This window comes from Carassius carassius, chromosome 31, assembly GCF_963082965.1.
Source record: "Carassius carassius chromosome 31, fCarCar2.1, whole genome shotgun sequence".
NCBI lineage: Eukaryota > Metazoa > Chordata > Actinopteri > Cypriniformes > Cyprinidae > Carassius > Carassius carassius.
The window spans coordinates 7,273,954-7,299,196 of record NC_081785.1 but is presented as its reverse complement, the minus strand read 5'-3'; the positions used below and the strand labels follow the sequence as shown (position 1 = coordinate 7,299,196).

Sequence of the window (25,243 nt, the reverse complement as noted above, 5' to 3'; positions counted from 1 at the left end):
AGAGTGTGTCTGCCTCCCGAACAATGTTAGGTAGGTTATTCCAGAGTTTGGGCGCCAAATAGGAAAAGGATCTGCCGCCTGCAGTTGATTTTGATATTCTAGGTATTATCAAATTGCCTGAGTTTTGAGAACGTAGCGGACGTAGAGGGTTATAATGTAAAAGGAGCTCATTCAAATACTGAGGTGCTAAACCATTCAGGGCTTTATAAGTAATAAGCAATATTTTAAAATCTATGCGATGCTTGATAGGGAGCCAGTGCAGTGTTGACAGGACCGGGCTAATATGGTCATACTTCCTGGTTCTAGTAAGAACTCTTGCTGCTGCATTTTGGACTAACTGTAGTTTGTTTACTAAGCGTGCAGAACAACCACCCAATAAAGCATTACAATAATCTAACCTGGAGGTCATAAATGCATGGATTAACATTTCTGCATTTGACATTGAGAGCATAGGCCGTAATTTAGATATATTTTTGAGATGGAAAAATGCAGTTTTACAAATGCTAGAAACGTGGCTTTCTAAGGAAAGATTGCGATCAAGTAGCACACCTAGGTTCCTAACTGATGACGAAGAATTGACAGAGCAACCATCGAGTCTTAGACAGTGTTCTAGGTTATTACAAGCAGAGTTTTTAGGTCCTATAATTAACACCTCTTTTTTTTTCAGAATTTAGCAGTAAGAAATTACTCGTCATCCAGTTTTTTATATCGACTATGCAATCCATTAGTTTTTCAAATTGGTGTGTTTCACCGGGCTGCGAAGAAATATAGAGCTGAGTATCATCAGCATAACAGTGAAAGCTAACACCATGTTTCCTGATGATATCTCCCAAGGGTAACATATAAAGCGTGAAGAGTAGCGGCCCTAGTACTGAGCCTTGAGGTACTCCATACTGCACTTGTGATCGATAGGATACATCTTCATTCACTGCTACGAACTGATGGCGGTCATATAAGTACGATTTAAACCATGCTAATGCACTTCCACTGATGCCAACAAAGTATTCAAGTCTATGCAAAAGAATGTTGTGGTCAATTGTGTCAAACGCAGCACTAAGATCCAATAAAACTAATAGAGAGATACACCCACGATCAGATGATAAGAGCAGATCATTTGTAACTCTAAGAAGAGCAGTCTCAGTACTATGATACGGTCTAAATCCTGACTGGAAATCCTCACATATACCATTTTTCTCTAAGAAGGAATATAATTGTGTGGATACCACCTTTTCTAGTATCTTGGACAGAAAAGGGAGATTCGAGATTGGTCTATAATTAACTAGTTCTTTGGGGTCAAGTTGTGGTTTTTTGATGAGAGGCTTAATAACAGCCAGTTTGAAGGTTTTGGGGACATGTCCTAATGACAATGAGGAATTAATAATAGTCAGAAGAGGATCTATGACTTCTGGAAGCACCTCTTTCAGGAGCTTAGATGGTATAGGGTCTAACATACATGTTGTTGGTTTAGATTATTTAACAAGTTTATACAATTCTTCCTCTCCTATGGTAGAGAATGAGTGGAACTGTTTCTCAGGGGGTCTATAGTGCACTGTCTGATGTGATACTGTAGCTGACGGCTGAATGGTTGCAATTTTATCTCTAATAGTATCAATTTTAGAAGTAAAGTAGTTCATAAAGTCATTACTGCTGTGGTGTTGGGAAATGTCAACACTTGTTGAGGCTTTATTTTTCGTTAATTTAGCCACTGTATTGAATAAATACCTGGGGTTATGTTTGTTTTCTTCTAAAAGAGAAGAAAAGTAATCGGATCTAGCAGTTTTTAATGCTTTTCTGTAGGATATGTTACTTTCCCGCCAAGCAATACGAAATACCTCTAGTTTTGTTTTCCTCCAGCTGCGCTCCATTTTTCGGGCTGCTCTCTTTAGGGTGCGAGTATGCTCATTATACCATGGTGTCAAACTGTTTTCCTTAACCTTCCTTAAGCGTAAAGGAGCAACTTTATTTACAGTGCTAGAAAAGAGAGAGTCCATAGTTTCTGTTACATCATCAAGTTGTTCTGAGGTTTTGGATATGCTAAGGAATTTGGATACATCAGGAAGATAACTTAAAAAGCAGTATTTTGTGTTAGAAGTGATGGTTCTTCCATACTTGTAACAAGAAGTAGAATTTACAATTTTGGCTATATGAATTTTGCAAAGAACTAAATAATGATCTGAGATATCATCACTTGGCTGAATAATTTCAACACCATCAACATCAATTCCATGTGACAGTATTAAATCTAGAGTATGATTTCGACAATGAGTAGGTCCCGAAACGTGTTGTCTAACACCAATAGAGTTCAGAATGTCTATAAATGCTGATCCCAATGCATCGTTTTCATTATCAACATGGATATTAAAATCACCAACTATTAAAACTTTATCTGCAGCCAGAACTAACTCGGATGTAAAATCACCAAACTCTTTAATAAAGTCTGTATGGTGCCCTGGTGGCCTGTATACAGTAGCCAGTACAAACATAACAGGGGATTTATCATTAACATTTGTTTCTTTGGATAATGTTATATGAAGTACCATTACTTCAAACGAGTTATACTTGTAGCCTGCCCTCTGAGAAATCCTGAAAACGTTGTTATAAATTGAAGCAACACCTCCACCTTTGCCTTTTAGACGTGGCTCATGTTTATAACAGTAATCTTGGGGGGTGGACTCATTTAAAATAATGTAATCATCAGGTTTTAGCCAGGTTTCTGTCAAACAGAGTACATCTATATTATGATCAGTGATCATATTATTTACAAAAAGTGTTTTCGTAGAAAGGGATCTGATATTCAATAAGCCAAGCTTTATCATTTGTTTATCCATATTGCTTCTGTTTTTTATTTGTTGAACCTCAATTAAATTGTTAATCTTAACTTGGTTTGGACGTTTTTTGTATTTTCTAGTTCGGGGAACAGACACAGTCTCTATAGTGTGATATCTAGGTGAAAGAGTCTCTATGTGCTGAGAATTAACTGAGATAAGCTGAGATAACATGATATCATCACACAGTTGCTGCAGATTTGTTGGCTACACATCCATGATGTGAATCTCCCATTCCACCACATCCCAAAGGTGCTCCATTGGATTGAGATCTGATGACTGTGGAGGCCATTTGAGTAAAGTGACCTCATTGTCATGTTCAAGAAACCAGTCTGAGATGATTTGAGCTTTGTAACAGATCAGAAGATGGCTACACTGTAGTCATAAAGAGATGGACATGGTCTGCAACAATACTCAGGTAGGCTGTGGCATTTAAACAATGCTCAGCTGGTACTAAGGGGCCCAAAGTGTGCCAAGAAAATATCCCCCACACCATTACACCACCAGCAGCAGCCTGAACCATTGAGACAAGGCAGGATGGATCCATGCTTTCATGTTCTTTATGCCAAATTCTGACCCTACCATCTGAATGTCGCAGCAGATATCGAGACTCATGACCAGGCAACGTTTTTCAAATCTTCTATTGCCCAATTTTGGTGAGCCTGTGCAAATTGCAGCCTCTGTTTCCTGTTCTTAGCTGACAGGAGCGGCACCTGGTGTGGGCTTCTGCTGCTTTAGCCTATCTGCTTTAGGGTTCAATGTGTTGTGCATATAGAGATGGTATTCTGCATACCTTGGTTATAACGAGTAGTTATTTGAGTTACTATTGCCTTTCTATCATCTCTAACCAGTCTGCCCATTCTCCTCTGACCTCTGACATCAACAAGACATTTTCGTCCACACAACTGCTGCTCAATAGATATTTTCACTTTTTCGGACCATTCTCTGTAAACCCTAGTGATGGTTGTGCGTGAAAATCACAGTAGATTTTTTTTTTAGATGTTATCAAGCAATTGGTGTACCTAATAAAGTGGCCGGTGAGTGCACAGTATATACATATATATTCCGTTATTGTGTAAATAAATAAACAATATATTCTGTAATTCTATTATAAATAAACTTTTTCATATTATGCTAAATTGTATGCGATTATCAACATATGAAATCTGTATCAACATGCCCTACCTGATTTTGATGCAAAATTTCAATGCTTTTAACTTGCAGGATGTAAGATAATAAGTTTGAACCAATTCCCCTCATTTAATTTGAGAAATAATAATGCTTACATGTCATAAAGAAAAATCTTAGGTATCCGAAGTGTGTACATGAGATGAGAATCTGCAGTGACTGACGTCCTGAACTGCACATGCCATTGCACATTCATTCTGCTGCCCACCAGGATCTCTTTCAGAGAGCCCTATTCCCCTGCAGCGTAACTCATACCACTGGCATGATATCTGTGAAACCAGAAGGCACCTGAAGTCTCTTCAGCCAGGCCCTGGATCAAAGTCAGCTGACCCGTTCCAAATGCACCCCTGAACCATGCATTAAAATAGCGGCACAGCCAGTAGCTCAGTGGGCATGGGGCTCGGGCCGCGGGTTGGCCTGTGCCAGTGCAGGCCTGGGTGAACACGTCAGATTGATTTATGTGACGTGTGGCCCTCCCTGACCCCTGTTTGTGGGCAAGCCAGTTGAACCGTCTCCCATGGCTGGTGTCCACCTGTTCTCTGGTCTAAAATATTGCTCTTCGCACTGGGCAGGGGCAATGCCGGCAGCTCCAGGGTCAATGATCACTATTCAGATTAGGAGTATAAATTGAGGTTGGAGAATGTGTATGAAGTATTTTTTTTTCTTGATTCCATCAGGAGGACATTAATAAAGAAGGAAAACGCTTTTCTAGCCCTTCACTAGCAACTATCCAGAGTTGTGTCAAAGGATCTCTCCAAAATAATGTTAGGCACTAACAAAACATGTTGATTGGTTGTTTGGTTGACAAGCAAGGTAAGATAACTGTTTTCTTGTTATGTTGGATTGGAAATAAAAATTCATTCAAGTGGATCAGGTTGTTTGAAAAAAAAAAAAAAAAAAAACAACAACATGGCATTTTAGGTCTGCTCGCCCCCCAAATATATTTTAATATGTCCTAATATTTTAATCCGCAACAAACAGCCTGTGCGTAGATTACCCGAAAACTTTTTTACTGCTGTACAAGACGGCAAGTTCCATTTGGAGAGAAAAAAAATAACATTAAATGATTTGTGGTAATGTTAATACCATGATTAACTCTTCACTTCAGCACTGTCTTACTGGCTTGGTGTGATTAGTATCAGTGTCATGCCCTTGTGAAAGTTTGCAGTGGATGAGAAAGTTGAGACAGTTATGAAACCTTGCTCAGGGCCGGCCTCCTCAGCAGGGGTTATAATTAGGTTGTCTTAGAGTTCCACCAGATTGTCCAAGTGGAAAAACAATGAAATTGAGAGAATAATTGGCCATCGATACCCAATTATAAGACTGGGACCCCAGTACTTTTAAATTCTTTCACAGCACGGCAATCCCAGTGATTTGATGTTCTTATCCTCGGGACGCTGCTTGCACATGTACAATCAACCAAGAGGAACACATTAACAGTCTACTAGATACGTCAAGGCAATAAAAGAAATGTAATGAACTTAATGCTTCCTGTATAAAGCCACATTAAATCCACTGCAAAATTTCCAATGAAGTTCTCATGATTATCTGCTGCTGTTATTAAAATCCTATCGCATATGATGATATTTAACATTTCTAAATGTTTATAAATATTTTAAAAAATATATATTGAAAAATTTCACATTCGATAAATGTACAATTTAAAATTATGTTTTCCATAAAAATAATGCAATACTTTCTACTTAATTTTTAATCTATGTTTTTTATTTTGTAATCAGTCCATCGATTTACACTAGTTTGACCCATTCAGACAAATATTCAGACGAGCTGTGGACATCTGAAAGTAGCAAATCAGCGATTTCTACATTATTTGATCTCATATTTCATGGTTTCATTTTTTGATTTGCTTTATTTTTGTATTTATTATTTTCCCATTCATTATATAATTAATATACCCTTTTTCTCTTCAGAGAAATAACCACTGATATGTTCATGTATTGCATGTCCTCTATGACTTTATGATGTATATTGATGTATTTAGAAACGCTTATTACAACTTTAATATTTTGAATTTCTGACTGACTGTACTTCCTCCTGGTTAACTGACATTTTCATACTTCCCATCATTTTAATTATTATCATAATTTGTGAGAACATCCTTTTTTAGGGTGGGATAACTCATGTCAAAACTGGTTGTTAAATACGATAAGATATGATCGTGTACTGTCAAGGACTGCTTCAAATTAGACATTTCTTTTGAATTGGATATTTCTTGATAGCCTAAATTTTAATGAACGGCACCCCTCTCATGTTTGGGGTTTGATATGAAATGGTGCATTGGTGTCCTTGATCTCCTGCAGTCATCCTCGAGGTGTTCTCTAATATGTCTGAAAGTGACATGCCTCGACAGTTAGCATTTGCACATCAATAAGGCAATGCAGAGCTTTAACCCAATTACAGGGCTGGAGCTCTGGTGGGTTTAGCTGGGGAGCCTCACACTCAGTTCAGCAGGGTCACGGGGAGCCGGGTCACTCCATCCGCTCTCGGCTCTCAGTCTCAGAGTCAGCCGGTGGTCAGAAGATGAGAGAAAGCACTGCCTTTAGCCTTTGAGTGCTGTCATCTTTTTCTCTTATCTTCCACTCTTCATCTGCCTCTTTCTCATAGCCACATGCACACATCTCGTCTGCTGCTGAATATTAGGAATCTTGCCTTTTACACACTCACACACCAGGGGTGTTTTCTCTAAATAGGTAAAAGTAGATATTAATTAATAACATTATACAGTGTATATTATTATATTGTTTTTATATAATATGGTTGTAATAAATAGTATATACGATAATTGTATTAATTTCTGAGTAACTTATATACAGTTAATTATAAGTATATATATATAGTTATAGCTATATATTTAGTTATATTGTTTTTATATATTTCATTGGTTTTAATGAATAGTATATATAATAACACATTTTTCTATGTAATTAATAGCATTTTTTACATATTTCAATATCTATTTTTCACACACACACGCACACTTTAATTTTTTTTTTAGTTTTAATAAATAGTATTATATAATAAATATAATATTGAATATTGTATGTAAAGTTTTTACATATATTTTTTAATGTATGTTATCTACACACACACACACACACACACACACACACACATATATATACAACATCAAACAGAACTGGAACATGAATTAATAAAGCTCAGGCTCTCATGATTTTGCCTCATCATTCGGAAGTCCACATGCCACTGATTCACACACACACACACACACACACACACACACACACACACACACATACATACACACACACACACACACACAAACATTTCAGTCATCATGCTGAGAAGTGACCTGTCAGTCAGCCCATTCCCACAATCCTTCACCTCATAGAGGAGTGGAGGAAGGCTTCTCTCGGTTCCATGCCTTGTTAGATCTATCATCTCTTTAATTAATAGTGTTTTTATGGCAGCGTCTGAACTGTGTCATTTCCATTATTTGAAAACCCAACACGATTAATGAATAATTTTCATTTTTGATCCATTATATCATGCTAGTTGATCTTTTTTCCGCCAACTGAATGATAGCATCGTTTTCTGCCCCTCGATCAAATTTAATTTGTCCCTCTATTATATTACAATGATGCGACTGAAGTGTCGATTTTTGTCAGGCAATTAGAAGCTATAACCTGTAAAGCTAAGTTTGATAGGCATTGTAATTGGATTGTTTCAGCAATAGCTTGAAACACTTATAGTCCTTTTTTCCCCTTTTCACTCCTTCCTGGCTTCTGATAGTAACTTTAAACATTAAAGTCATGTCAGATAGATCGTGTTTACGAGTTGAATGCACATGAACGCCACCACAAATTCGTAGATTTCCGAGCCCTGAGTCCCCGGATTCGTAGGCCCGAGTTTCCGAGTTGGTGGCGGGTCAATGAGAAACATGACAGAATTGATGGATCGATGGATGCAACGTCTATTGTTGATAGTATTTTTTTTTTCTTTTTTTTTTTTTAATTGATTGACATGATTGCAATATAACAACGAATACATTTTTATGCGATATAGATTAAAGTGGCTTCATAAATTATTTTTAAAAATTAAAAACGCAAAACATACCTGATGCAAATTATTTGCTCTTCATTTTCTATAAGCAGAGTTAACAAACCCTGTTGTATTTTCTTGTAACTTATTAAAAGAATGTACTCCGCCATCTTGGACCAACTAAACTGACTTGTGAACCGACTTGTGAACTCGTAAGTACGAACTTCCCAGGAGGACTTGAACACAGCATACAGTAAGTACTTGCTGTCTCACTACTGAAGAATACCCCTCTTAAAGGGATAGTTCACCTTAAGTTATTGACTTCCATAGTATGGAAAAACCCCACTATACAAGTCAATGTTATTAAGTCAGTCTTATTATATCAAAATGTTCATATACTTTAGACAGAATAAATTAGATAAATATAAACGTTTTAACTGTGGCCCTCTACAAACAATTTAATGTCACTATATCTTTAGTAACCCATGGTTATAAATGCACAAAATGGTCACGCATGTCAGAAGTGCATTAAACTCCAGAGCAAAACTGAGGTGTAGAGTCATGTTAGATGAGCTCAAGATACGCACAGTGTCTCTGATGAGAGCTGTTAAAAACCTTCTCCTGTGTTGAGTGTTCTACCCTTTATGGCAAAAAGGAGGACCTTTTTTTTATCAGAAAGTAAATTAGGCCTCTCATAACATCCTATTTTTTTGTCTCCCTTCTTTTCTCAGCATGACAAGAACTGTGACATGGAGTGTATTGGCCAAATTAATGAGCAGTTCCTAGTAGGGCTTCAGAAACACATTAAAACACTCTTGAAATGAGCCGTGTTCAGATTTTAGACACATTTCTGTTACATATGTGAGAATTGATACTCCGTCAAATGTGTTTTTGTGGACTTGGTTATAACAGTGATACTCCTTCAGTAGGAGCATCTGAATCGGAATGACAAATGTTTTATGATTTGCCCTTTCAGCTGGAAATGCAGGTGTCTTTGTTAGAAATGCACGATGGTCAGAAAAGCTGCTCCTACAGTACATGTAATTACCGAAAGTTTTTTGGCATACAAACCAAATGATTCCAACCACCCAACCAACAACCCCCAAGCTTTCCTCAGGAGTGCCAGTAAACACTTTCCCCTTCCTTCACAGTAGGAGAAGTAAAATTATACATTTGGTAGAATGAATCTGAGATGTGTTTTGTTTCCATAAAACTCAAGTTTTATCTAAGTGATGTCACTTTGCATAGTTAATTTCTGTCGAGTTTGTTTCTGTTAGTTAATCTATAGCTTTTTCCTTTTCCCCAGCAGCACTGCAGGCTTTACTGTAGTTGATATGTCTCTATAGACAGTCATTATTATTCATACTTTCATTACTCAGACAGGCCTGGATTAACATGTGGCTTTTTAGCACCTGGAGCAGAGATGCTCTTCAAGGAGGAGCAGGCATTTGAAGGTGCTCAAAGAGCATAAGGAGAGGGGGTGGAAGTCGGAATGATTGTTTGTGCTAGATTGCCCCCCTCCTTGCTCTCGGAGCACCAGTCCCATCGCTCCTGGCAACACCCCGGGTGACATGGGCACTGCCGATGCCTCCTGGGACAGACTGTGTCACCTCTCAGCGAGGCATCAGGCTTTTGTTTCATGTTGAACCAGGGCTGGATAATCACACATGCATGTTGAAAGTGAAAAGAAGAAAATTTAAATAAAATGTAGTGAGATAGTTGTTGATAAAAAAATAAAATAAAAATAATAATAATAATAATATGTTAAAGGTCATTATCAAATGTGTTTAAATATACACTGTAGGAAATCATGTGTCGTTTCTGCAAATATAAAGCCTGTTTTATTCTATTAAAATCATTTTTTTCCCCACTTTAACCAGTAATATGCCAAAAAAAAAAAACGCTCTCATTTATTTAATGTGATTTTATTTAAGTAATGTTTTAATTGGCAAACTGGATGTGTTTATGTATCTCTTTCTTTCACACACACTTTATCTACCTGGTATCAGTCAAACAGGAAATGCCTTGCTTTTTGTGTGCACCTTTTTTGTGCCAGTGGAGGGCAGAATTACATTTCTGAAATTCAATCCGGCAAAGTTGATTAAAATGCAATGAGAACAACTCTCCTGCTAATGTTGTTGATATCGAGTATAGTTCCTCCACTTTTCCTAAAGGATACACAGCCCCTAACAGGCAATAATTCCAGTCACTCAGATTAAAATACACACCATTGGCATGCTGATGAGACTGAAGACTCAAACCGTTCGCTGTGTCATATGTATAGCTTTAAAAAGGGGTATTTGTCTCTTTAAGTATGCATTTAACTGTATAAGTCGATGATAACTTGCTTAATGCAGCTTTGAGTCTTAATTATACGTTATAACATGGAAGGGGAGATCTCAGTGCCGAAATCTCTGACCCCAGAGCATCTCTTTCTTGTGCTGTGCAATGATTTGTTTTTATTTCAACATTTATCATATAATGAAGATAAACTCGAGATCCAGATCAGTTTGAATGAAAGCAAACTGGAGATTTCTACATATCCATAAATATCTTTAATGATCCTCAGGCAGTGCAGTAGAGACGCAGAGTCTGTTTGAGTTGCATTAAAGGGAAAGATCTGGGCCTCCCCTTAGCACCTAACCTACTGGCACTTAAGAAGCGTGTTGCATTATGCCACCCTGCATTTGCCACTTGGATCAACCAAATTATCTGACAGGAAAGAAGGAAGGTTCAAAATTGAAAATCCAGCTTGAAGCTTCATTCATTTAAACATGGCAGACCACTTTGTGTATATTCAACTTGTGCCGGTGACATCACTGTAACACTGGCCAGGCCGGGTGTTTATTGGGCGCCTTGAAAGCAAATCTTGGCGGAGATCTGGTTGCATGATAATAAATAGAATATGCCAGTCAAATTAGGGTTGTGTGTCAGTTTGGACTGGAGAGCCAGGTTCCAGTGGTGCAAACTGAGTGCATCAATAACTTATTTTAAAGGTCGCTGGCCTCATTTGTGTATATTTGGTACTGTATGATTTTTGAATTTTAATGAGAACAGCATTTTTATTTTATTTTCTGGAGATTGTTTGGTAAACGTTATGAACACTGGGAAATCATTCTGTATGTTTATGCAAATTTAGGCAGGATGAGGTGACGGCCCTGCTAGTCAGGTAGACTGATGATTTAATCAGTCCAAAAAACTAATTTAGTCAAAACTGGGATACTTGTTTGGTATTAACTTAACCATGCATTTAATTTAGACTAAACTTGAAGTCCTATTCATTCTTTCATTCATTATGTAATTTCTTAATTAAAAAATTTGTCAATATCATTTAGTATATTTTTTAATGATTTTCTTTATTATAAAAAAAACCCATCAAAGAGTGAGCCATTATAGCCTTTATGTAATATTTTAAATCTCTGCTATTATAAGTCTTAAATTAATAAAAAAGTAAAATAGTAGCATATTGATGCTTGACAAAATATTCAATTAGCCCCTCTGTATTATATATTCTCACATACGATTGCGCTGAGGCTTGTTAAATTGAGATTAATTTAAAATTCACACTTACAGTGTGATCACAGATCAGAGTCTTGTTTTAATTTTCTTACTCTTGGTTACTTCACTGGAGAGTTAACAGAGGAGCTCACATTTTTTCTGCATTCTAAATAGACTGACTGAACAACATTTCCATGCCCTTAAAACAGGCACAGACCTCCATCATATCACATTATCAGACTGCACAAAAGTTTACAGTTCACGCTAGAGTGATGCATTTGATAGACTTGATTTGTCTGTGGCCATATGAGTTTTAGTATTTCATATTATTATGTGGTATGGAAATTTTGTATCTCATATCTTTTTTTTGTCTCCCCCTTGTTTATCCTTGTTCATACATGATCGTAGCTCTTTTGCTTACACAAAAATATTTCAGATACGGTGCAATCAGTCTTACTTTGGCACACATTTCTGAATGGAACTGCATTGATGCTGTTGGTAAATTTGATCTTTGTATTGCTTCTTCACAGAAGCAACCAAACATGGCACACATTTATGACATCAGCAGAAGTATGTTTATCCTTCTTTGTAAATTATAACAAGGCGTTTCTTCATTCTGTAAAAGAAGGTGTCTGGCGTGTCAGAGTGATGCATGGTTTACTCATGTGAATGTGATCTTACTCACAGTGGCACGATGACTGATCTCCAGTGCATTCCAGAAAAACAATGGCAGCTCATTAGAAATGTATTAAGCACACAGATGTAGGAGACAGGAAGGGCTTGAGCGGAGCAGAAAAGGCGAAATAAAATAAAATTAAAAATGAAAGAGTGCAAATGATCTGATCAATAGTATGAATTTCCATATGCGTGGTGTCATTTTACCCACGAAATAAAAATAATCATATTTTCATCGTCATTTACGTCTCTGTAAAATCAAAGAAATTTAACATTTAATATTTTCTTGACCTGGTAAAGACTGTAGCAGCTGCGTTTTGGACTACCTGTAGCTCGTTTATTGAAGATGCTGGACAACCACCTACTGTAGAAGTGCATTACAATAGTCCAGTCTAGAGGTCATGAATGCATGAACTAGCATTTCTGCATCAGAAACAGGTAATATGTTTCATAGCTTGGCAAGGTGTTCAAGATGGAAGAATGCCGTTTTTGTAACTTGGAAAATATGGTTTTCAAAAGACAAGTTGCTGTCTAATACCACCCAGATTTATGACTGTAAATTAATACAGCTGTCTAGTTGCAAACTGTAGACTTCTAGATTCTGTGTACTGTTTTTTTGGTCCAAAAAGTAATAAGTCTTGGACAAGTTTAATAGGAGAAAATTATTGGTCATCCAGTCTTTTACATTAACACGCTCTGTTAGCTAAGCTAATTTAGAAGTCTCATCTGGTCTCCTTGAGATATATAGTTGAGTATCATCAGTATAACCATGGACACTAATCCCATGTTTTATAATATTACCAGAGAGGCAAAATGTATATTGAAAATAGAAGAGGACATAGGATGGTTCCTTGTGGAATGCCATATTTTACAGGTGATAAGATGACTCCCATTAATAAAAAAAAATAAAGAAACTTTCTTAGAGCCTGCCTTTGAATACCCGTATAGTTTTTTTTTATCAATCTGAGCATGTCATGATCTATGGTGTCAAATGCAGCACTAAGATGGAGTGAGACTAGCAATGAGAGGAGTTTAATCCTTGGAGCACAAACCCAGAGTGTTTAAACTATACAAGAGAAGCAAGAACAAGGTTTTCCATTTATTGAAAAGTCAGCAATAGGGTTTTCCCCATTTATTGAAGTCCAGCTTAAGTCTTATGTCGCCCTTGAACCATTACAGGACCAAGTGAGGCCTTGCCTTCCCACTGAACACCTAGGAAAGGCAAATACCAAAGTTAATTAGACCATTCAAAGTGTCAAACGATCTTAAAAGCAGCCACCTACCCCCAATAGGAACATCCTTTCCCCCATCAGGACCACATGTTGAGTCACAGCAAGCACAAACCTGGTGGTTCCCATCAGCAGCAAGCCACCTGCAACAAGAAAAGTCAGACACGACAGCTCCATTGTGTTCTTAAGCATCATGAACATACCCATTGGAAAAGGAACAGGATTTGTGGAGAGCATCACTGGGTGCAGAAGCAAGAGTGGCCTTCATGGTACACGTTATGTAGATCTGCAAGAGACACCAGTAAGGGTTCATAAAACCAGAGCAGATGGGAAGAGGACTCCAATTCAGTCAATATAGTACATACAGAAGGACTGGATCGAGGCAAGAAGTGGGAGCTGGAAGCTGTAGCCTTTGCATCCACAAGTGTGACAATTCACCGGACCTTACCATAATTCTCAGGGACAAAGTGGGTAAAGAGCAGCTCAAGAACACCAGCTTCATGCATCAAGTTCCATGACCCATGCTGCATCCCAATGTGGCTACTTCCCAAGCGTTGGAACGAACACGTCACACAATGGAGTCTTTAACACACTGCTGTCGCATAGTTGCATGCGCCCGGTCACTGTAAACTGGGCTGTCACCATAGTTAACATCCTCCACATTATAAGGTTTAACTTCCTTACTGGAGAAAAAAAAAAAAAAAAATCCACATCTGCCAGTCGCAGTTTTCAAGTGATGAACTCGAAGAAAATCCAAGACTTGATGCCCAAACAGAGGTTTACAACTGGTTGCCCACATTAATGTTTGTGATTTTAACACTGTAGTAATAGTTCATAGAGCAAACCAATTCCTAGCCAGAACAGAGGATTGTGGGAAACAGTAGCCATTAGTGCGCACAGGTCCACACATCAACAACCTAAAATAGAACAGCCAGGGACTTCTGCCATACGCTTTAACAAGCTACGTTTGACAAATTTTAATCTCACATACCATTTAGGATGATAGTATGAACATTGGGACAGTCATTCTCAGCGATGCCAAAAGCACTTGCCTAGAAGAGCTAAACCTATGGTCACTTGACCGAATTCTCAGGGACCAAGTGCTCACTGAACAAACGTAATCGGTTCTAGAGAATCAAGTGACAGGACTTTACCCATGATTCTCAATGAAGGAATATCTCAGAACAGAAGTCACATCAGGTACTTGGGTGGCCACACAGCGGTCCACAAACACACGCAGTGGGACGTGGTTGTACACCTTCACAGATGCCTCAATATTAATAGTGTCACCCAAGTAGTACACATTTGAAGGCCTCTGATTGGACCAGTCATCTGCAAGAGGAAAGAATGGTTTAGGCACAGCCTCCTTCACAAGGCTTAAGATCTAAAGAAACTACACAAACCCATCATGAGGTTCATGGAGAACACTAAGACATCCTCGCCAACCTCTGATGAAGCATAAGGAACCCAAGTTGGCCTCAAAGCATTACTGCTTACATTATGGAGCCTGTAGTTCAAGGAGATACCAAACAAACATTTTTCCAGTTGCAACACCAAAACAAACACTGCTAAAAAAAAAAAAAAAAAAAAGACATCCAGTCAGTCGCTTATCTTTGATAGTGGCATTGAATGCCAACAACTGCACCCTCAGCACGGGTAATCAGTGTGCCAGCAAATGCCACAGAAGTGTAGTTAAGAGCAAAGGTGTAGACGAGTTCATCCTCAGTCATCTGTAAGAGATGGAAGTGGTTACAAAGTGGGTTCCATTCAACTACACTTAGAAATTAGGCTCAAAAATGGGTTTTTAGTAGCCATGCCATAGAACTACTTTCAGTTCCACAAAGCAGCTTTCAGTTACCAGATTTCAGAAACGGAAAGGTTCTGTGGAGGTTTAACATTCAACTAACAATTGACACCTATGAAGAACCTGTTTTTATTGGTTAATCCAGGAAGATGTAAAAGTTCTTACCATCAGCACACTATTGCAGTCCTGTAGTGCATATTCAAAGATGAGAACCCCAGAGGCAGAGTCCTCAACAACAACAGGACAGCCTCCCATAGACAAACCAGATGGCTGGATCAGTTGACCATTGCTGAACATATCCTTCTTCACCTCTACATGAACCCGGCTCTCACTGCATTGAACAGCCACACTACTGGGAGTCACAGGTTGCTTCAACTGGAAGTTCACCGCCAACTCACGTTGCACCTCTGGAACGACGGGAAACTTCCAGTCCAAAGGCAAATTGTCTGGAGTCAAGACTCGGAAACTGAGAAGCCTTTTGGAAAGGACTCAAGTGCCCTTGAGAAGAAAAAGCAGGACCTCTAGAAGCTGGAGCTGATTGTGGCTTTGTGATGCTGGGACTTTGATGGTGTTTCAAACTTCCCGATGCACTCTTCAGATCAAAAGCCACAATCACAACCAACACTAACACACCTTGCAAGAAGCCCATTCTAACAATCTTTGGCACAATGCTCCAGTGCACATCAGTGTTGGCTTTTCTATTTAGTAGAGCTTTGAATTAAGGTGGCTCCTCCCCTTTCAGCTTAATCTAAAGTATATAAAATCATAAATATTAATAATTTTTGGTTTAGTTTTAAGTGTAGTCACTATGTGTAATGGTAACATCATTTATACGTAAATACTCATATAAATGAGTAGAAAGGACAACATTAGTAAATTGGCAAAATGGGAGGGACTAAGCAGCCCTGAAGTCACCTGTAATTGTTCAGGTACAAGTGGGATTAAACATTATTATCCTTTTTTTACTCTTCATTGTGAATTTTTACTTCAGTGCATGTCAATCCTTGTAATGTCTGGAGGTTTCATAGTGAGAGATATCCATCAGTATATTGCCAACATTTTTTTTTTGTCTTAGAAAGATTAAGGAACTAGAAATATTTTAGATGTATTAAGTCTCCACATCTAATAGTGACTGAAACTTTTTAGATGTTCTGAGACAACACTGTGATTCTCTTAAAATCCATCCATCTTTAAGATTATTCCAGAAATACTTTTTGATCTCACTCTACACAACCAAAACAGATGAGAATCCATCCGGGGTAAACAGTGGTTTTACTAGCTTCAAATGTAATGTGGTTAAAAAGTTACTAACATTTAAAATCACCAATATAAACAGTATCTGCTTATCAATATACATGTATTCCAAAAAGCAGCACTGTAGCCACCAGATCCAGTCTGTATCCAGATCAGAGGGTCACTACAGTCACCCGGATCCAGTCAGTATCCAGCCCAGATGGTGGATCAGCATCTAGAAAGGACCTCTACATCCCTGAAAGACAGCGGAGACCAGGACAACTAGCCCCAGATACAGATCCCCTGTAAAAACCTTGTCTCAGATGACCACCGGGACAGACAACAGGGAACAGATGATTCTTCTGCACAATCTGACTTTGCTGCAGCCTGGAATTGAACTGCTGGTTTCATCTGGCCAGAGGAGAACTGGTCCCCCGACTGAGCCTGGTTTCTCCCAAGGTTTTTTCTCCATTCTGTCATCGATGGAGTTTTGGTTCCTTGCTGCTGTCGCCTCTGGCTTGCTCAGATGGGGACACTTTATTTACAGTGATATCGTTGATTTTAAATGCAAATGATCGCACAGATACTATTTAAACTAAACAAGCTGAATGATGACATCACTGAATTCAGTGATGAACTCAAGGTGACTAGACTTCTTTCTGACCAAAAGCCTGTAAGTACATGTTTTATATTTAAAGAATTTGCCACTGACTATTTAAACGTGAGTTTTTAACAGTGTAGAGTAGTGCTTGTTGTTTGTAATTTCTCTGATCACAAATGCAGACATGTTTTTATGTCTACGCTGCTTGATACACAACACATAAAAACGCATATAAGTCATTATAATTAGTAATTATGTCCCCACTGGATGCAACAAATGCCTAATTTGTAATGGGTTTTAATGGTTTTGTCTGGTTGTGCCGGGAGACAGCATCACAGTTTGTTAAGGGGCGTAACATTTCCGTCACACACTTGAGGTATACACAACACACTGGATAGCTGGCCAATCAGCGTACACCTCGATTTTCAGAACGATGAGCTTTGTAAAAATCAACGCATTTCAGAATGGCGGGGCACAGAAGAGAAACAATAATATATATTATGTGGAAAATATAATGTTTTTCCTTAAACTGCATTACACCAAATAAACAACATAATGTTATTTTAGCAACGGCATATGACTCCTTTAAAAAACACAAAAAAATCATTATGATCCCAAACTTTTGAACAGTAGTGTGTGTTTCAATAAACTGTACAGGCTTTACAGGGTTAAGCTGAAGAGTTAATCTACAAATATCTCAGTTTCCATTCAAATCTGCACCATTTTCATAATCAAAGTTTCAGTTTTGACTTTTACCTTTTCTCCAGACTTTAAAGTTCATGCAGAAGGCAGGAATAATTGGCGGGGTTATAGCTGGAGCAGGAAACTCTCAGACGCACAAAGCAAAGTTTCCACTGCACTTTCCTAAGCGACACCTTGTGCTATCATAAATGACTTTGGCACTTGATATACAGTGGCATCCTGCAATCTATGGTGTGTTTTAGTGGAGATGGGAAAGGGATGGAAGTGGGGGTGAGGCTGGTCCCAAGAGAGGCACCACTTCACCTTGTTTAAGGGGCATTCTAATTGGGACACTGTTGTCAGACAGTCTGATGTGACTTCTAAGGCTCCGATTCCCTGAGAAGTGTGTGTTTTGGTGTTTGCTTATGTGCACACATAGTGTTCAAACTCTGCTGCCTGCCCTCTGGCTTCCTCTGCTGTTTCCTGCCTCAGCGGCACAGGCTGCCTAGGCTTGCTCGCCCTCCTCCTCCTCCTCCTCCAAACGCATCTCCGACATCGCACGAGCATGGAGGTGCGCCCACCTGTGCTCAGCCCGGCATTAACCCACAGGTTCGGAGTGCTGGATGGCAGGAACGTCCCGCTGCCACCCCCCTCTTCTCACTCTGCTGCTTCCAGCTGAGGAAGAGTGGGTGAGAACGCCGCCAAACTTTACCTGCTACACCACATTCATATTTATAGCTTGGTTTTTTGTGCTACCTGCTTACCGACTGACAGTGATTTTTATCTTGTTCTCGTGCTTGGTAGTGACACAGATGCTGTACACACAACATCCCAGCAACATGCAAAGAGGCAAAAGTACATAAACATTCATAAATAGGTCATCTGTGCTATTTTTATACAATAAGACTTGGAGTAAAGTAGGATATTTTACATTTCTTGAATTTTAAAAGTGGGGAGTAATATTCATTTCATAATAGTAATTTGAAACCCCATTCAAAGTTCTACTACAAAAGGTATATTTATTTTATATGAGTAGCTTGTGTTTTTATTTTTTTATATATAGTTTATAGTTGCAAGTAGGGCTGCTAATTAAATGTGTTAATTGAATAATAAAACAAATATTTTTAAAAACCCTTTCATATACAAAATGCAGCTCAAAGTGGTTCAAGGTTAAAAACAAAAAGGAAAGCATATTAAATACTTAAATAAGTGTGATTAATTATTTATAAAAGAGATAAAATAATTAACACATTTATTCATTTTTCTAGCATTGAAGCAATTCAAGCTTGATGTGTCAACCTCATGTTTTCTTTTTTTCTTTTTTTTTATTTTTTTTTAGCAAGTTCTGGCAACTACCGCCAACACATCTCACCAAACCACACTTACCAAGAACAGGATGAACACAGAATGAGCAAAGTCGTTCAAACAGGATGTCTTTTTACATTCAGTAACAGCTAGATGGTACTCAACAGAATGGGACAGAATGCAGTGGTCTTGAAATTTTCAAAGTGAACAACTTAATTCTTAATTCTTAAAAAATTCTTAATATACACATAGAAGAATAGAAATAACACATTCACAATTAAAAGAATTATCTTAGTTTATTTTACACATTTTATGAAAAAGAAATAGAAATAGTTTTTCATAATTTCATAATAAAAAAATAATTATTATATTATAATAATAGCCTAATAATAACAATAATAATTACATTATTTAATTAAAATGAGTAGTACGTTTTTAATCACTCGCTTAATTTCTGTATATTAAAATATTGTTACTTGGCTTTTGGGTTAAACTCATTTCTTCAGTTTACAAAAACAGCACACTTAAAACACATCTTATTGGACAGAGAAAGCCATAATCTGTAGTAATAACGAAAGTGTATAATTATGTATTTTCCACTTATGCAACAAATTTCTACAGAATTTAAGGAAGAGTTGAAGAGGAAAACTAATGGATTGTGTTCACTTCAAAAAAACATAATTTTCATAAATAAATAAATAAATTGTATTTCACTATTGCTTTTATGAGAATCTGCTGACTGGTTGAAATCTTGCTGGGTCAGATCAGTTTATGTAAACCCCGTGTATATCTGAAATACTTAACAGGATGTGCTGTCTGATTCTGAGAACCATGTTCATATGTCTATACGCCATCTCTCCGTCCTGTACACATCATGTCGAAACTCGTCTTGAGCTGTACACCTCCTGTCTCTGAAGTCATAGTTCACTACGAAAACACTCCACTTCATTCTGGTGACTCTATAAAGCCGAATTTTGCAAGGCATGTATCCTTTATTCATATTGGTCTCAGAAATCACAAGGGTTTCACACCCATGCATAGTTAACTGTTAATGCAAAATGCTTGTATTAAGCAGTACCAATCATTGTCTCACAAAAACCTCAAAGAATTATGTGATCAAACATGTCAGAAAGCCTCTTTATAAGCACCCAAACCCAAATAAACCAGCAGTTTACTTCTCACTCACAGGTCTGATGGGGTAAATGAAGTCTCGCTTCTATAGAAAAAAACCCCCACAAGTTATGCTTTTTTATTTTCTCTCTGCTCGGTTCATATAATGGCCAACAGCTGTTACACCTGCCATAGTGAAAAAAATATATAATTAATATACGTCATAAACATTGATTTGGTTTATTCAAGCATAATTTTAATGAACATCTCAAAGGGAAAGAAAGACAGAAAGAAAGAGAAAGAAAGAAAGATTTATAAAGTCTAATAAATCTTTGTACTGTTAAACTAAAAACAATAAGATTATAAGATAATAAAAGAAAACCACTGTATTTAAATTATGCTTTTTTTGGTTGGTGTTTATTATAAAACAAAGAACTGAAAAGAAAATGGTTTAAGAAACATATCTCGTTTTTTTAGGCAAGCTAGATTCTTATAATAGAACTTTAAAAATGAAAACGGTTGCTTGAATTTTGATACTGATCATAGATCATTTGCTGAACACCCATGGCAAATAAAAAATAAATTAGGCCTACTTCTTTTCTAAACAATATGCTCACTGCAACATGTTTCCAAGTAAAGGCTACCAAGAAGTGAACTAAAGTGTGAAGAGCATTATTTTGAAAGAGTAATAAGAAAGAAGTGTTTTGTGCTTGCTTTATTTTTTTCTTGCTCGGGAGCTGCGAGAGGAAATGACAGATTGAAGGATTCAGTGGGCGTCTGGTTTTCGCTCGAGTGTCCTGTGTAGTTAACACATGCCCACCGTCGCTCCTCACAGAACACCAAATGCCAAACGATTCACTGCTCAAAATGTCCAATAACAACCTGCAAGAAATGTGTCCAAATACACTCCTTTTTATTTCATAATTACACACTAATTTTGTTTTTCCACAAGACCATTAAAAATATAAGATGCTTTATTTTTAATGTAATCGACTGATATATAAAATAATGTAGTTTTTTTCACATTTTACTTGTCAGTTTTACTTTTTGCAAATGTCTGGGTCACAAAAAAAAAAAAAAAACATACATACACCAGCCTGTCCCACAACAACCCCCGAACCGCCCTGAAAAATGAGAAAATAATCCCATGGAGGGATGGTGAGGAAAATCCTCCAGTAACAATGGACAATTAAAATCTTATTCCTGGGTTGAGAAATTAAATTTAATGAACATAGAGCTCTGCAACAACAGATGGTCTTCTTATACAAATTACAAAGATAGATTCCTTGTTTGAAGACCGCCTGATCAAATGCCAGTGGTTATCAATTAGGAGCAGAGTGATGGTTAGTGAGCAGTAACATAAAACACTGTGTCTCCCCCTCCACATACCCCCTCTCTACCTTTACAAACACACACAATGTTCACAAAGCCTGCCGTCAAATCATATAGCTTATAGCGCTATCTTGCATGTGAGAGTAAATGCAAAATTATCCTGCTTGTTATTTGCAAGGTTGTATTATACCACTTGTCATGTGTGTGTGAGACACTGATCTCCACTTCAACCAGGTTACCAAGATGCAGGGAAGAAACATTAAACACACTGTTGCTAGTGCATGCTTTTCATGTGAAAAAATAAATAAATAAAAATACACTGCACAAAATAAATAAATTGAGTGATTGAATATGTAAATTAATAAATTAGAAAATGAATACAAAAGGAAATGACCATAGTCATCTTCATATTTGCAATATGAATCTCAGGCTCCATAAATAGTAATGGAGTGTGGTAATATATACTGCAACCCAACTGGAGAGAGCAATTAAGAGGCTGCTCAGAGTTAGTCTGCTACTCGCAGAAGCCAAGGAGGTAATTGTGAGATTGTTTTGTAAAAAGATGCTTTCCCTTTAACTTTTTATACGCTCTACAGAGACTCTGTTTTAATGGAAATAAGCGAGTCTGAAAAAAAGGGTCTAATTTTTTTTTTGCATTTATTTGCTTCCCTAAATGCATTCTTAATCATATAAAAATTAAGGAAATAAGAATAATTAAAAAATGGAAAATTTGAGCACTTTCGGGAACGGCGAGGTCCTCGCGTCATACTGCTTCAAAGAAAAAAGATAAATGATGATGCCATTAAAAAGTGAACTAATTAAGGAAGGCTTCTTTTAAGAACTCATTAACTGCAACCTCATTTACATAATGATGCATATTAATTAAGTTTTAATGAATCTGAATTTCCACCAAGCCGCTTTTCTTTGGCTGTGGAACAAATTGAACAAATTATTTAAAAGTGTTCTTGAGTCTACTTTTCACACCAAAGGGGAGAGAATGCAATCATTTGTAGAAAATCATATTTTTAGGCAGGCCCATCTGTTAATTATTATTTATTTTATGTAATAATTTACCCTTTTTTTCTAAACCTGGGAGATTTGTTGCATTTCCACACAAATGACAAGGTTTGTGATTAAGGGTAAAAGCACAGGAAAATAAATCTAATGAATTTAAGAAAAAAAAAAAAAAAGAGAGAGAGAGAGAGAGGGAAAGATTCGTATGTCCACACAGTCAACAAGTAATGCAAGAGAATGGCTTTTATTTTTCTCTTACACAGAGGCTATTTAAACTTTACAGGACCTTTTTAATAAAAATAAACTTGTTTGTATAATACATTTAATTTTACAAAAAAATAAAAATAAAACAAACTAGAATATCAAAGAAATGAAAACATCATAATGGGTTACCTTAAAGACCTCAATGGGACTTTTGTTGCTATCTGTTGCTGCCGTGGGGAAACTGGAACAAGAGAATGCATGTTTAACAGCACCAGCTGCTGCAATTTCAGGTGTTATTGTGGCGTGTGAGTGACTTAACACATGTGCTGCACAAACATCAGTATCATCTCCTTCCTTTCTGCATGCAAACCTCTATCTTTCTTCCTCTCTCTCTTTAACACTTAACGCTGCAATGCTACATGAATAAATCTGGGAATAAACACAGCCCATGGGACTGACACAAAGTTTAGTGTTTTAGCCTTTTTTTTGACGGGGGAGGGAGTGGAGGTGAGAAAGGAAGAAAGAGATAGAGAAAGAGAGAGAAAGAAAGAAGCTGATGAAAGCCATTGCAGGATGCTTAATGCAAAACTCACTTGCACCAAATGGAGCGACGGTGCCTTTCTCCCCTCCGTCTCCCAGATGCTGAGCTCCGGATGTGTCTCTGAGGTTAACCTGACACAAGCGACAGCTCCCCTCCCCGTCTGCCCACCTCGCGCAGCCCCCTCTCGCTCCTTCATCCGTTTCTGGCGCTTTAAAGGAATCACCTTTCTGTGGCGGTAGGATGCCGGGGGTTCTTCTGACAGTGAGCACCTTCCTCAGGGGAGGTCAGGAGTCAGGGATTCAGATGAGGCAAGCTGGTGATGCAGTGTAACTGAAAATGGAAAGCAGATGTTAGTTAATTAGGGAAAATGTGACTGACAAGACTTGAGCGGCAAGGTACACGAGCTAGCCGGCACCAAGCAGCTGTTGTTGCCGACTTCATTGTCAGTCTCATACACAAGTCACAACATCCCCACGGCGAAATGTGGCTGCATACGCAGACAATTATCAAAATAGAATTAAGCTTGATTTAATCATATCCATCTCTTCTTTGAGTTTTCGGCCATCGTCGGCCAGCCACGCGTTTTTCTCGCCTCCCTGTTTTCTTCCAGTTCATTTTCTGCATTTATCTCATCGCTGCGATGCACCCAGGGATGTGATTCTGCCGAGACTTTTGCTGAGAGGGTGGAGAGACAATAGACGGGGGGGAAATTTTGCAGACAAAATAAAACCTTCCTAATGAGCCACACACAGTCTCTTCTAGAGTAAATGGACTGCATTTATATAGCGCTTTCAACAGACCACATGGCCATCCAAAGCACTTTACAAGTTGCCTCATATTCACCCATTCACACACTCATTCATTCACCAACTGCGGTGTCAGCCATTCAAGGCGCCATCCAGCTCATCGGGAGCAGCTGGGGTTAGGTGTCTTGCTCAAGGACACCTCGACACTTGGTCAGGTGGAGCCGGGGATTGAACCACCAACCTTCCGGTTTGTAGACAACCTACATGAACCACTGAGCCACTGCCGCCCCAGGAGGAGTAGGAGGATGTAACAGCGGTGCTGAGATTTTTGATGAAACGTCTCAGCGAAGTGAGAACGAAGAGGCGCACAGCTAATCGCTTCGATTGTCATGGATCCTTGGATGGAAAAACAGATTAATATGCATTATATGTGGCACTGAGAAAATCAAGTTTCCAAACTGATACCTCTAACCTAATGTATCTACATGTACAGTTGGCCCCAAGATGTTTTTGGAGACATGAAAGGAGAGCTCACTCAAAAAAAAAAAAATTGTCCAAATGATCTGCTCAAAATTGACACTTCTCTAATTTCCGGGTTCTTATAAGTCACCATATTTGCTCCAGTAGCACAAAAAAAAAAAATTATAAAAAATGTTCTAGAAATTGTTTCCGTTAGTCCGAAGAGAAAAAGATCTCATTTGCTGTCACTTCCTCAGTCATTGTATTAGAAACACTCATGCAGTAGCATTAACTAGTTTTCTGTCTTAATGCCAAGGTAATATAATAGTGTGTAGTTTCATGAATATACATTTACAGTTTTATATATATATATATATATATATATATATATATATATATATATATATATATATATATATCTACACAGACACAAACGCACAATTATTAATGTCATAAATTTAGCAAAGCTTATATTGTGTAGATGTATGACGTTAATAATTGTAGAAATGTATTTTTACAGAAAACATGTTAAAAGGTCAGTATTCCTGTTGTCAGACTTATATGATACACTTCACCTGTGGTTATTCCACAAGGACACCTGTGTGAATTTGAGGGGAACTGACCTCATGCATCCATTACAAAGTCACTTTGTAACCTGAAAAGTTAGTTTTGAGAAATACCAAATGCAGTGACATTCAGAGAGTGTAACTAAACTGTCCAAATATTGTGTGAGGGCACTGTACATTAAATAATTACATAATTATTATTATTATTTTTT

General features: G+C 37.7%; 1 long non-coding RNA gene and 1 pseudogene across 1 annotated transcript; both read right to left on the bottom strand.

Moving 5' to 3' along the window:
- Nucleotides 1-6,032: 6,032 nt before the first annotated feature.
- Nucleotides 6,033-23,585, bottom strand: LOC132112027 (uncharacterized). The gene is made up of 3 exons (XR_009424870.1): nt 23,313-23,585; nt 22,909-22,960; nt 6,033-6,714 (listed from the first exon to the last, which is right to left on the bottom strand). It is a non-coding gene; the product is annotated as an uncharacterized LOC132112027 (long non-coding RNA).
- On the bottom strand, nt 13,294-15,929 carry LOC132112026 (zona pellucida sperm-binding protein 3-like; annotated as a pseudogene).
- Nucleotides 23,586-25,243: the final 1,658 nt, after the last annotated feature.